At 38.6% G+C, this 12,415-nt stretch overlaps 1 protein-coding gene across 10 annotated transcripts in view; it reads left to right on the top strand.

Annotated features, from left to right (window-relative positions):
• Positions 1–12,415, top strand: part of LOC117572686 (protein boule) — a 36,619-nt gene that overhangs the window by 451 nt on the left and 23,753 nt on the right. The window contains exon 1 of one of the 10 annotated variants that reach the window (XM_034255726.2): positions 4,707–4,840. The exons of the other annotated variants lie outside the window; for them this stretch is intronic. The gene's annotated coding sequence lies outside the window, so the exon portion shown is untranslated. Of the gene's footprint in view, positions 1–4,706; positions 4,841–12,415 lie in introns of those variants that run through there. 10 annotated transcript variants of the gene reach the window in all.

The raw sequence follows: 12,415 nt of genomic DNA, 5'->3' as shown, positions 1-12,415 counted from the left end.
TTCGCGGGAGGAGGGGAAGGCAAATGTTTGTATGGTGGCGAATATTCTATGCATGCAACTCGTTTTTCCAGAGTTGATGAAGAACACACGCATCACACACACACATACAGAAAACACATGTGCATGCAGCGGACAAACGTGTATTTGTGAGAAAAACCAGAAAATCGAAACCGGGAATTGGGTCAGTGTGTCAAACGCGCACAACATTCGCTGGCCGAAGAAGAAGCAGAGGCAGCGGATAGTAGGGAGGAAGGGGGAAAGGTTCTTCGAGAGTGGCTGCTGCTGTTTTAGCTCTAACTCTAAAACGAGTATTTTAGCTGCTTGTTCTTTTTCATTTAGTCAACACTTGACGCTAGAACAAGCAGACAAACAGCATCCAAATACACGTGTGTGTGTCACTGTGTATGAGAACAGTCGCTTCGCTGTATGAGTGTGCATGTGTGTGTCTGTCTGATTGTCACTCGCCGCGCGTGGTTTTTCTTTCGTTATACTCGCTCTCTGGCTCGCTCTTTTTTTCGGCCTGCGTTGATCTTGCACTCAACGTAACGCAACGTAACTAAAACGCAGCATTTACCTTGGGCGCTGCACTTGTCACGTCACGACTTGTCACGTCGTGCGTTCTCTGTCGCACTACGGGTTAGAGGTTTGTTTCTTATTGGAGTCTGTTTTTTTGGGTAAACTTCTCTAAAATTATAGCCACACACTCACACACCTTTCGAAACACACTCACACATACACACTATTAAGTTGGCCAGTTAAGCGACTCTCGGGTCCGCTTTTCATGTTTGCTAATAAAATTATTACGATTTATCCAAGTGCTGCTAATGCGTTTTAAGGTCGAAAACTCAACTCAAGTCTAGTCGCCGCTCTGCTGACCCATTAAAACGTCTTTCACATGATATGCGCCGCTTACATTTCGCGCTCCATTTAACTAGGGTGGGAGAGGGAGGTGGTGTGTGTGGTTTACTGTTGATTTCTTCGTGATTTATTCTCAAATTATTTATTATACAACCCAAGCAAATATTCAAGTAACAAGCTAATCGACTAGCGCATACTCTAAAACTGAGATCAGCTTAAAACGTTATTTATAGACTCCTTGACACACAACTTTATTATGCCCTTTGCTGCCTATAATAAACATGGCAGAACAGCAGCAGGAATGAGCAAACTCTCTGCTGTCAAGTGTGTGTGAGAGAGAGAAAGGTGTAGTGTAGTAGTAAAAACAACACGCAAGGCGAAGAAGTTTGCTCTATTTAAGGTTGCGGGTTTACTAGGAACTCTGTGCTTCCTGAATCGCCCACGCACATTGCAAAGCTCTCGCTATTCTCTTTACCTTGGCGTACGCTCTCTTTTGAAAGAGCAGAGAGCGAAAGCTACGTTTTTTGGGGGATGTGCAAGGCACTGTTCTATGATTTTTGCACTTAAGAGAGCGCACACAAAAAGTGGCTTTGATTTTTTGTGATTATCGTGTTGTTGTTTGGAGTGACGAGTGGAAGTGGGAGTGGGAATGGGAGGACATGCGGCACACATTTGCATGTCGCGCTCTCCTGCTCTGGCGCAAGCATGCGGGATACGAGCGCAATGTTAACCTATATAAATTTTTTGTTGCTAATACGAGTACAACAACAGAGAGCCACCCTCACAGAGACGACGACGACGTTGACGTTAACGTCGACAGCGACGTCTTTGGCTGCTGGCAGTTGAAGGTTCTTTTTATAATTTAAAACATTATTTCGTTTTTTTTTTTTTGTATTTTCTTTTTTTAAGGCGACGACGTGCCCGACGCAGCTGCGACGGGTCGCGTCGTCGGAGCTGAGGAAGCTTTTGTAGCTGCGTTTGCTTTTGAATTTAATGTTAAGTATACGCATCAGTGAACTCAATTTAATTATCATGATTGTTTTTCTCGCTGCTCAAAAATTCAAATTCAGATTTTCCAACTTCACACACACACACAAACACACAGAGAGACATACACACATGCATACATACGTCCGGCTGTCGTTCCCAGCCACAGTTATCGAGATTTCCATCGTGGCGCTTATGTAATCGAGAGCTTTACACAAAAATGAAAAACACAAAAAAACGTGAAGTTGATAAAAGCGCTGGCCATAATTACGTGAATACGTTTGTCTCTCTGCTGCGTGTGTGTTTGTCTGTCTGTGTGTGTGTACGCCCTTCGCCCATTTTTTATCAGCACGTTATTTATGCGCCTCCGCCATGACAGATAGAACGACAGCCGCAGCAGCAGCAACTACAACAACAATAACTACAACAATGAGCATTTGAAGTGCAGCGTAGCGCAAAGAGAAAATAAAACTGCCAGTTGCTCTTATTATTGTCGTTGTTGTTTTTGTTGTTTTTATAGAAACCAAAAGCCCAAACGAAAAGCAATTAAGTCGCCATGGCTCATTGCACAATAAGCAAAGAATCAAAAAAACTAAACGCACGCAGCGACTGCGACTGAGAGCAGCGGCAAAACATAACTGTGTTTGCTTGGCCAGCCATAGCGCACCGACGTCGACGTCGACGTCAGCGTCACGCCAGAGCGAGAGCGCTAGTGTATGTGTGGGGGAGGGGAGCAGTGCTGCTGGTGGTGGGTGTGGGAGTGTAGTCCAAAGCGCGAGAGTTAAAGCGGCTACTGCTGCTGCTGCCGATTGTTGTTGTTGCTGTTGTCATTGGTATTTGCTGCTGCTTAATAAATAGGCCAAATATGTAATATCGCTAAAATGTGTTTATTGTAATCTTTTTTCACACACACACACACACACATGCACATCCACGTCCACATGCATAGGCACTCTCTCACACGTGCATTGCATCCCTCGTTGCGTTGTCGGCAAACACTCACAACGTTAAGAGAGAGCGCCAACCAACAAAAAAGAGAGCGCAAGCACACGAAAAGAAGTACGAACAGCGAAATGCCGAACGAGACACGACGACGACGTCGACGACGACAACACGAAGTGCGCGACGTTGGCGTCGCTGGCGCAGCTGCAGCGCTGCCCGCTATGTATGGGGGCCGCCGCCTGAGTTGAGTTGGTCGACGTTTCGTTAGCTGTTGTCGGCTGAGTCGTTGTTCTACCGTCGTGATTGCAACACTTCTGCTTCTGCCACACACACTCTCGCCGCCGTCATAGAAGCCGTCGCAGGTTCGCAGTTCGCTGTTCGCGCAGTTCGCAGTTTTTCGCAGTCGCAACGTTTTTCACGTTTTTGTCGGTTTTTTGTTCACAATAATATTCTCCTACAACGTTGACGTTGGCGTCGCAGTCGTCGTCGTCGTCGTAGCAGCAGCAACTCGTACGTTAGACGACATTTCAGCGTGTGTGTGTGTTTGTGTTTTTCCTGTATGTGTGTGAGTGTGTGCCAGTTTTCGTGCGTTCTGTGCTGCAACAACACAGCAACGAGAACAACAACAGCAACAACAACAGTTACCACACAAGCAACGTCGTGTTTAAAAATATAAACTGCGTTTTTTTCGCCAAAAAAGCCATAAAAAATAAGGTTTTTTTTTTTAAAGCCAGGCCAAGCAAACCAGACAAAAGTCAACGACAGCAACAACAACAACAAATCATAATAAAACAACTACAAAAAAAAAATAGTATTTCGGCCTGGTCAAGAGCCAGAAAGCCAGCCCAGAACCCAGACGAGCGACAAAAACAGAAAGCAGCGGCACAACTACACACATACATACATATATATCTACATGTGTATTCATGTACACATATGTGCTTCTATCAGAAATTGTGTGTGAACGTACTTGATTTTGGGACTAGTTGTTGTTCTTGTTGTTGTAGTTGCCATTGTTGCTGCTTTTTCGCCAGAAAAACAAAAAATTAGAAATATAAGCAAACGCGGGAAGTAGGAAAAGCTTGGCAAGGAAAACTCACAAACACACACAAGCGAATCACATTTTATGCGTGACACACAAAAAATTTGTTGTTTTCAAATTGTTGTTGTTGAATTGAAACAATTTTTGTGTATACCAAAGCACAAGTTTGCCCTTCCCCCCGCCCCCCCGAGTTCCGCTATTGGCCAAACGCCGCCCACATTCCCCCGGCACAGCACACAAATAGTCACAGAGCCATCGACGACTCTCTCTCTTTTATCCTCGTCCGTCGTCGTCCTCGTCCTCGTCCTCGCAGCGTCGTCCCTAGTGTGTTGCCATTCGTACACGTTGCGTATACGTAACGTAATGGCCATAAACAACAACAACTATACACACACATACACATACACAAAGGCAACTCGGTATCCGTTATACCCCGAGAAGACTCTCTCGCTCTTTTGCTGCCTCCCTCTTACGTCCTTCTCCTCCCCTTCTCTCGCCTTGCGCTCTGAAGTTTCTCGTATGCAGAGCGCATAGAAATTTCGTTTATTTTCACGTTGGCATTTTGACTGCCCTTTGATGAGTTGATAAACGAGCCCGAGATTAAACCCTGTCCTCCCCTTCTCTTAATCCTAACCCAACTCTGAACACACACACATACACCCACACATACGCACGCACATTGCTGACCCACAAATATGTGATAAAAGAAGAAACGAGCAGAATTATTTATTCAATTTTCCAACTCTCTTTAAAGCGCACGCGTTTTTCGGTACAACAACCACAAAACCACAATAATAATAATAATAATTGTTGTTATAATAATTATAATAAACAAGCTAAAAAAAAAGGTGCTAATATATTTTTAAACAGCCATATAAAAAAAGTATTTGGCTCAAAGGTGGCACAAATATTTGTTTGCCCTCAAAAGTAAAAAGAAATAATAGAAATTAAAAGTGCGGAAAGTTTTCAACTGCAGCAAGCGAGAAAAAGGAAAAGCCCCACAGCAATAAGGTAAAAATGCAATCTAAAAATATTTTTTTTATATTTTATTTAGTTGCATTCCGTGTTGAAAAATGAAATCAAAAAGAGTCGCCAACAGTTTCGAAATAACCCACGCGGTCTCTGTCTCTCTCATCGACATCGACATCATCATCAGCATTTAGCATCATCTTCTCATTTCCCTGACTCTCGACTCGACTCGCGTTGACTAGGAAACGTGTCGCCAGGGACTTTGGGACCCCGGGCGGGATGACAACTGTGGCAACATTGTTGTCTGTCCGTCCGTCTGTCTTTCTGTCTGTCGACGTCTTCCGAAGTGAAGAATAAGGGGTGTGACAGTCTGTGAGTCTCCCAAAATGTGCTTCGGATTTTCTTATTTTTTTTTTTATAGATTACTTGCCGGGGAAACGCGAGCGAACAGATTTGATTAAAAGATGAGAACTTAACCAAAAAGGTTTTCCGCTTACAAATTACTTGCAAGTTATTCACCGAAAAGAATTAAATGGCAAGCTTCAAGTTGTAAATAAAATTAGCATATCATAAATATTCTAAAAATTAGCTTAGATCTTTACAAGAAGTGTCATTTTTTAGAAAGTAGGGTTTCTTTTTTCTAAATAAATAAGTCGGAAATATGCAGGATAACATAAATTAATAAATGGGTGTTAATTACTCAATATGCATTTTAATAGGACTCCAAATTTGCATAAGGAAATTGGACTTAAAATTATAAGGAGTTTATTTACAAAAAAGAAATCCCTAGTGAGATAATTGCACCAACGAATATGAAGAAAAAAATATTTTAAAATATCAATTCTTTCAAAATAAAATAAAAATAATATATAATAATATACTAAATTACACATTAATTAAATTAATTAATAATAAAATTGGATTTCAATATAATAATATATATTATTCTTTATTGAACATATCCAGAAATCGATTTTTATAAATTTTCATCATTGATTCACATTTATTATATTAAAAATATTTTAAAAAAAATGCCATACCTACTTAATATACTTAGTATATTTAAATTTGAAGATATTTTGGTCGATAAAGGGACGTTTTAATGAAATTAAAGTAAATCATTGTATGAAACATTATATACTGAATTGTATTTTAGTATTATATAGTATTATTGTATTATATTTTATATAGTATTTTTTAGGCGGAAGTAAACTATATATACAAACATTTGACAGAATGGAGCATATAATACAAGATTTAGTATTTTATTTTATTAAGTATTTTCAAGGGAAAGTAACCCTATAAGCAAACATTCAATATTATTTCAATGGAATGTAATATACTACATTTAGTATTTTTAGCGGGGAATGTAAAATAAGCAAACAAAATATATAAGATTAAGTATTTTAGTTTATTTAGTATTTTTAGGGGAAGTAAGACCCAAAAAATATAAAATTATAAATTATCAGAATGGAATGACAGAATGGAACATAATATACTAGATTTATTATTTTAGGTATTTAGTATTTTTAAGGGGAAATTAACCCTAAAAGCGAACATTCAATATTTCATTAGAATATAATCTAGATTTAGTATTTTTGAACTCACGATTTATTTGGTATTTTTCGGAAGATACAGAACATTCAGTATTATTTGAATGGTACATAATATAATATGGTACATAATATTATTATTATATATATATATATATATATATATATATATATATATATATATATATATATTATTATATATTCAGTATTGTTTGCATATTAGGCTTACAAATTCATGCATTCCAAAACTGGGTACTGGGATTTAATAAAGTTTCTGTATAAACCAAGTTGTCATCAGGAAAACTGTTTTTCCATTATTGCTCAAAGTTGTGTGGTTTAAAAGCCTTTTGATAGTAATAACAATAATCATTTATTATCCTCGTTTTTCAATGTCTAGCCTAGCACCCGTTATGTTCACACCTGCTGGGAGTAGAGTGAGAGAGGGGGAAGAGAAAAGCAGCCAGCAGCATTCACAGACACCCTGTAGATAAATCTAAAATTAAATGCGCCGCTCTGCGGTCGTCTTCAATTTTCATTGCTTTGCTCGTCGCTGTCGTCGTCGTCTCCGACGTGTTGTCGATTCGCTTTGCTTTTGCATTTTGTCGCTAGGCCACAAACGCCAAATCTGTGTTACTTTAGAGATTTTCTAAAGTACTTTAGCCTGACTGCTGTCGAGTGTTGAGTGTGTGTGTGTAGCATATATGTTTTCATTTAATTTTGAGCCAAAAAGATTCAGTTTTATTTTTCGTTTTGTATTTCTGGCTTTTTTTTTTTGTTTCGTCTTGGCGCTCGTGCCAAAAAATAAGTCGTTGCTGTGTTTAGCTCTCGAGAGTTTTGTCGTCGCGGCGACATTGGCGACAGCTGTTGAGACTGCCTGCGGCGGGTGGCAGGAGGGAGGTTGAGAGAGGAGGAGGGGGAGCCGAAGGGGAGAGGCCAGCTGACACGCCCCGGGAGCTGCCGTCGCTGCTGTTGCTGCCGTTGGTCATAAAAATAAAATGACTTCGAGCTGTTATCGAAACGCTTTTTGGGGCTATATTTGAACTGCTACGCAAAATGGCATAAAACTTATATACAATGTGGAAAATCTGCGCCCCAAAGCCAAAAACGAGAAGAAAAACACAACAAACACAAACAAAATATAATATATAAAAATGAATATGCCTAAAAGCGCTTAGAGAGATGTATGCGATGAGTTTTCGTCGGTTTGTTTTCCCTCGTTTCGGGCATAACTTTGACTTTCAATTGCTGGCAATGATCCAGGAAATGGCAAAGTCGCCTCTTATTCGCTCTCTCTCCCTCTTTCTTTTCGCCCTTCTCTGTCTCACTTTCTTGGCTGCCTTTTTTTTCCGTAATGTGCCCAATGAACTTCAGGTTGCGCCCACATGCAAAATGTGACCCAACTGTTTGCAGCGTAGCGTGTAGCCTGTGGTCATTTGGACCGCAACACCTGCACCTATAATATAGCCAAGGTATAGAAAGAGAGAGAGCTATACACCCACCTGGCGACCTAATCTTCATTTGGCGACCATAAATAGACTCGCTCTCGGACCGTTGCACGCACTGCGCTAGTTTCAGATTCAGTTTTCAGTTTTTTTTTCAGTTTTGTGGGTCTGCTGCGGGTCTTTTATTATTACGGCCAACAGTCGTCGCAGTTAAAGGCCCCCAATTACAGCTTGTTTTAACTTTTGCTTCGCTCTCTCTCACACACACTTCTAACTGTCTCTTTCTATTCAATTCATTCAGCTTTTTTACAACTCTCAGCCGCTTCATTCATGCATTCAAACACACAAAGTTAATATTAGTTATCTGCATATTTTCACGGTTTCAAATCGTTCTGCCCACCAGCAGCGGATATACACACACACTAGACTCTCACACACACACACATACACTCACTCGATAGTCGCTGATGTGTGTTGAGAACTGTGGCAGCCACCTGACCAAATTTTTAACAATGCTTTTGCGGGCAACAACGTCAGCTTGGGATTAGCACATAGAATAGAATACTACAGATACGATGACTAGTCTAAGTGGAAAAAACTACAAATAGCATTTCAGCTATATATTATACATATGGAAATTGGGTTATATATTCTCATGCATATCATCGAAGTCAAGCTATTTATGCACATTGCTTTTTAATCGAAAATCAAATCGAATACATTTTGCATATATTTATTTTCATGAATTGAAGTGAAATTGAAATTTATTTTGTACTTACAATTTATTGCATATTCAAAATGTTATTCTATTAAATTATGTTTGTTTTATGTGGCTTCTTCTTTTTGTGTATACATTGCATTTAAATGCATTATAAATTTCTTCCAAATTTATTGACTTGCTTATCTCAATTTGATTGTGTTTATTTTTTTTTTGGGTATTTTATGTTCATAATTCTTCATTGAAAGTTAATTAAATTTGGCATTTTGTAAGATTGATGAATGCTTTTTGCAGCTATGCAAAAATAAGAATTTACATGCGTTACGCTTTTAGCCATATTTCCTCCCACACACACTTGAATTTCCTTCTCTCTCTCTCGCTCTCTGCTTATTCTAAATTCAGTGTTAAAATATATATTCATTATCTATTGAGATCGCATCTCTTTAATCGTTTCGCTCCGCTTTTTGCCGTGTTTGTCTGTGTGCTTTTTTGTGTTTCCGGTGATGATTCGGCATTCATAATTGAGTTATTCATTCGCTGTCATTATTCACGATATTAAGCAGCTGTGCTAATGACATCCATTGATCTGCCCCGATGTGAAATTACGTTCGCAATTCGATTATGAAATCGCCCCCAACTGCTGACGCGTAATTAACTCAATTTTCACATTGTGTTTACGCGATTTTCCAATTATGCGGTCTCTTTCTTTTTCAACATTTTTAATGAGGGAAATTCGGTTAGAGTAACAGCTTGAAGTATTTTAGTTTTGTTTTAGTATTTAATCAATTCAGTATTTGCTCGTATTAGTCTTTAGTCTGCAGTTTTTTAATTTGTAATGCAGGAAACAGTATTTTAGTATTTAGTATTTATTTCAGTATTTGTCACTATAAAAGTATATTTTTAGTATTTAAGCATTTATTTGTTACGTGTTTATGCAGTTGGTTTCTATTTTATTTTTAATTTGTAATGCAGGAAATTCAGTAACAAGCAGTATTTTAGTATTTAGTACAGTATTTGTCCATATACAAGTCTATATTTAGTATTTCCTTAATTGCGTTTTTATTTGTTAATATTCAGTCAGTACTAAATTCATTTTTAATTTTTAATAAAGGAAATTCGGTTAAACTAACATCAAGTAGTATTTTAGTATTTATTTAGTTCAGTATTCAAGTAGATTTTTAGTATTCAATTAATTCAGTATTTAGATGTTAGTATTATGTATGCACATATTTATGCAGCTGGTTACTATTTTACTTTTAATTTTCGATGCAGAAGGTACGGTCAGCAAGTAGTATATTATAATATTCTGTCTAGAATTTTTGAAGTAGATTTCTATTTATTTTGTTATTTTTGATGCAAGAAATTCAGTCAGATTTAATCCATTTGCGTTTGTGTATTCGTTTTTAATGAAAGAAATTATGTTGCAGTAACATCTCGTATTTATTTAGTATTCAGTTTAGTTCACGATTTTTCAGTATAAAAGTATTTTTAGTATTTTCGATTTTATTTCTTAGTATTAATGTATTTAATTTGTAATAACGTTAACCGAATGTCCTTTCTAACATATTTAGTATTAATATTTTAGTATTTATTTAGTATTGAATTTAGTTTAGTTTATTAATTTCGTATTTTAGTATTTATCTAATGGAGTATTTATTTAGTACTCAATTAAAATCGGTATTTATTTGCAAGTATTTAATGCAGTATTTCATTTGTCAAAATTTATTATTATTTTTATTTAATAAACAAATTTAGGAAACTAATATTTCAGTATTTAATTAATTCAGTATTTATTTAGTATTTAATGCAGTATATCTTTGTCATTATTTATTTAGTATTTAATGCAGTTTGACAGTATTTAATTTAGTATTTTAAGCATTAAGAAAGACGCGAGCAAAACGTCCGCTTAAAAGCAGCTACGCTAGACATCGCGTATGCATATTTGAAATATATATTTTTTTCGCCAACTTTACTTTTTTTATGTTAGTTTTTTATGACTTGCAACTTTGCGCTGCATGTGGGTGCACAGCGAAGTGAGTTGAGTTGAGTTGAGAGAGTGTGTTAGAGAGTGTGTGAGTAGAGAGTGAGTTTATCTAAAACTGTATTTTGAGACTCTTGCAGAACTTTATACACAAAAGAAATGCAAAATAGAAATGTGTATTATTTTAGTACGAAATTTGCTTGTCGCACTTTGAAATTAGATTTTTCACTCGGTACAAATCACAACAACTGGGACACAGCCAGAATGAGAGAGAAAGAGAGAGAGAGACTGAGGCGGACAGTCGGACAAATAACTTGCTAAATAGTTGAGGCGCAAATTTGTAACGAGCCAAAAAAAAGGAATGAAAAACAAACGCTGCTGCTGCTGAAACAAAAGCGAAAATGTTGGCTGGGTTTGCCTAAATGTTGGCTGCAGGTGAATTTCAAGTGGCAAAGAAAGGAGAGGAGAGTGAAGAGAGGTGTTCAGAGGGAGGGGGAGGGGAAGCAAGACGTGTCTATACATCAGAGCATGCAAATGCTGTGTTGGTAGAAGGCGGCGCAGTTTGTCGAGTTGCTTGATTGAAGTGCAAGCGGAAAATGCAAAAGGAAGAAAAAACAGCAGCAGCTAGAGACGCTTTTGATGACGTGCTCTCAGCTGCGCTTTTTCACTTTAACACACGCACACCCACATAGCACCTACACCTCTTCCTTCTCCCTCTCTCTTTGTTTTTCTCTCAACTTCTCTCTCTTTGGCTCGTTTTGCATTTTAATTTTATGCCTGGCCTAAGAAATGAAAGCAGCACAAAGCAAAGGCAGCTGTGTCTACAAAAATAGTTGGCAGCCCTTCTGCATTCACAACATCCCCCACCACTCCCTTCAAACCACCCCCTACCCCTACCTCCTCCCTTGTGCCTCATCTGTGCCCAAGTCACACTTTTAGGCCATTTCTTTTCGCTTTACGTTTGCTCTGTGTGTTGCCTTTTACAGCGTTGCTTTTTCATGATTGCATTTCTTGCTGGCTGCTTTTTTTTGTGTTTTTTTTTTATAGCTCCCCTCGCAGTCGCTAATAAATTTGCATATTCTACCGCGTTCGTTCTTCGTCGTCTTCTTCGAGAGCACCTTGTGTGCGCACATTACGCATACGCAGCGTGTGCTGTAACCCGAAAAAAGAACACGACGCTCGTTGAAATTGTTTTTTAATGACTTAATTTGGCGCAGCATTTAATAGATGTAACCACAACTTGTCCCTGGGTATATCAAATGCCACTTAAATCCTTTAAAGCGCACAGAGAGAGGGGGCGAGGCTTATGCGCCTAGCCATCGCTCATACGCAGCGTTGTCTCTGGCGCTGTGGCAATAAATCATCTGCCAAATGCTTGGCTAACTTTTCAACCGCACAACCAAAAGGGGATGGAAGAGGGGGAGGAGAAGATGAGGGGGGAAATATGGGTGCTGCTTGCGTGACAGATTTTTGTGTACATTTTGCGGAATATATTGATTCAGAGGAAAGTCTTCTTTAAGTTGCAATTCTGTGCAAATATTGGACCCCCAAAAACCCAATACAAATACGCAGTTGGACACACGACACGGACGAGTGTGTTAGTGTGTGTGTGTGTGAGTGTGTTACACACACACATATCAAACAATTTAACGCTGCTGCTGTAGAAAAAGTTTCATTGTTTCGAACGACGACGATGAACAGAGAACTTTTGCTTTGGCTTTGTAGTTTGTCGTTTCCCTTTTGCGAGGATTATGGATTTTTGTGTGCCACACACACACAAAGAGTAGAGAAAAGAAGGGGGAGGGAGGGATGGGGGAAGGGGTGGTGGGCTTGGCAGGCCATCAATTGTGCCCCGCTTCAGCAGCTCAGCATCAGTTTTTGAGGCATCGTCAACGTCTCGTGTTTCTCCTCCTCCTCATTCTG

The sequence above is a fragment of the Drosophila albomicans genome, chromosome 3 (genome assembly GCF_009650485.2).
Source record: "Drosophila albomicans strain 15112-1751.03 chromosome 3, ASM965048v2, whole genome shotgun sequence".
Classification (NCBI taxonomy): domain Eukaryota; kingdom Metazoa; phylum Arthropoda; class Insecta; order Diptera; family Drosophilidae; genus Drosophila; species Drosophila albomicans.
This window is presented reverse-complemented; position numbering and strand designations above follow the sequence as displayed.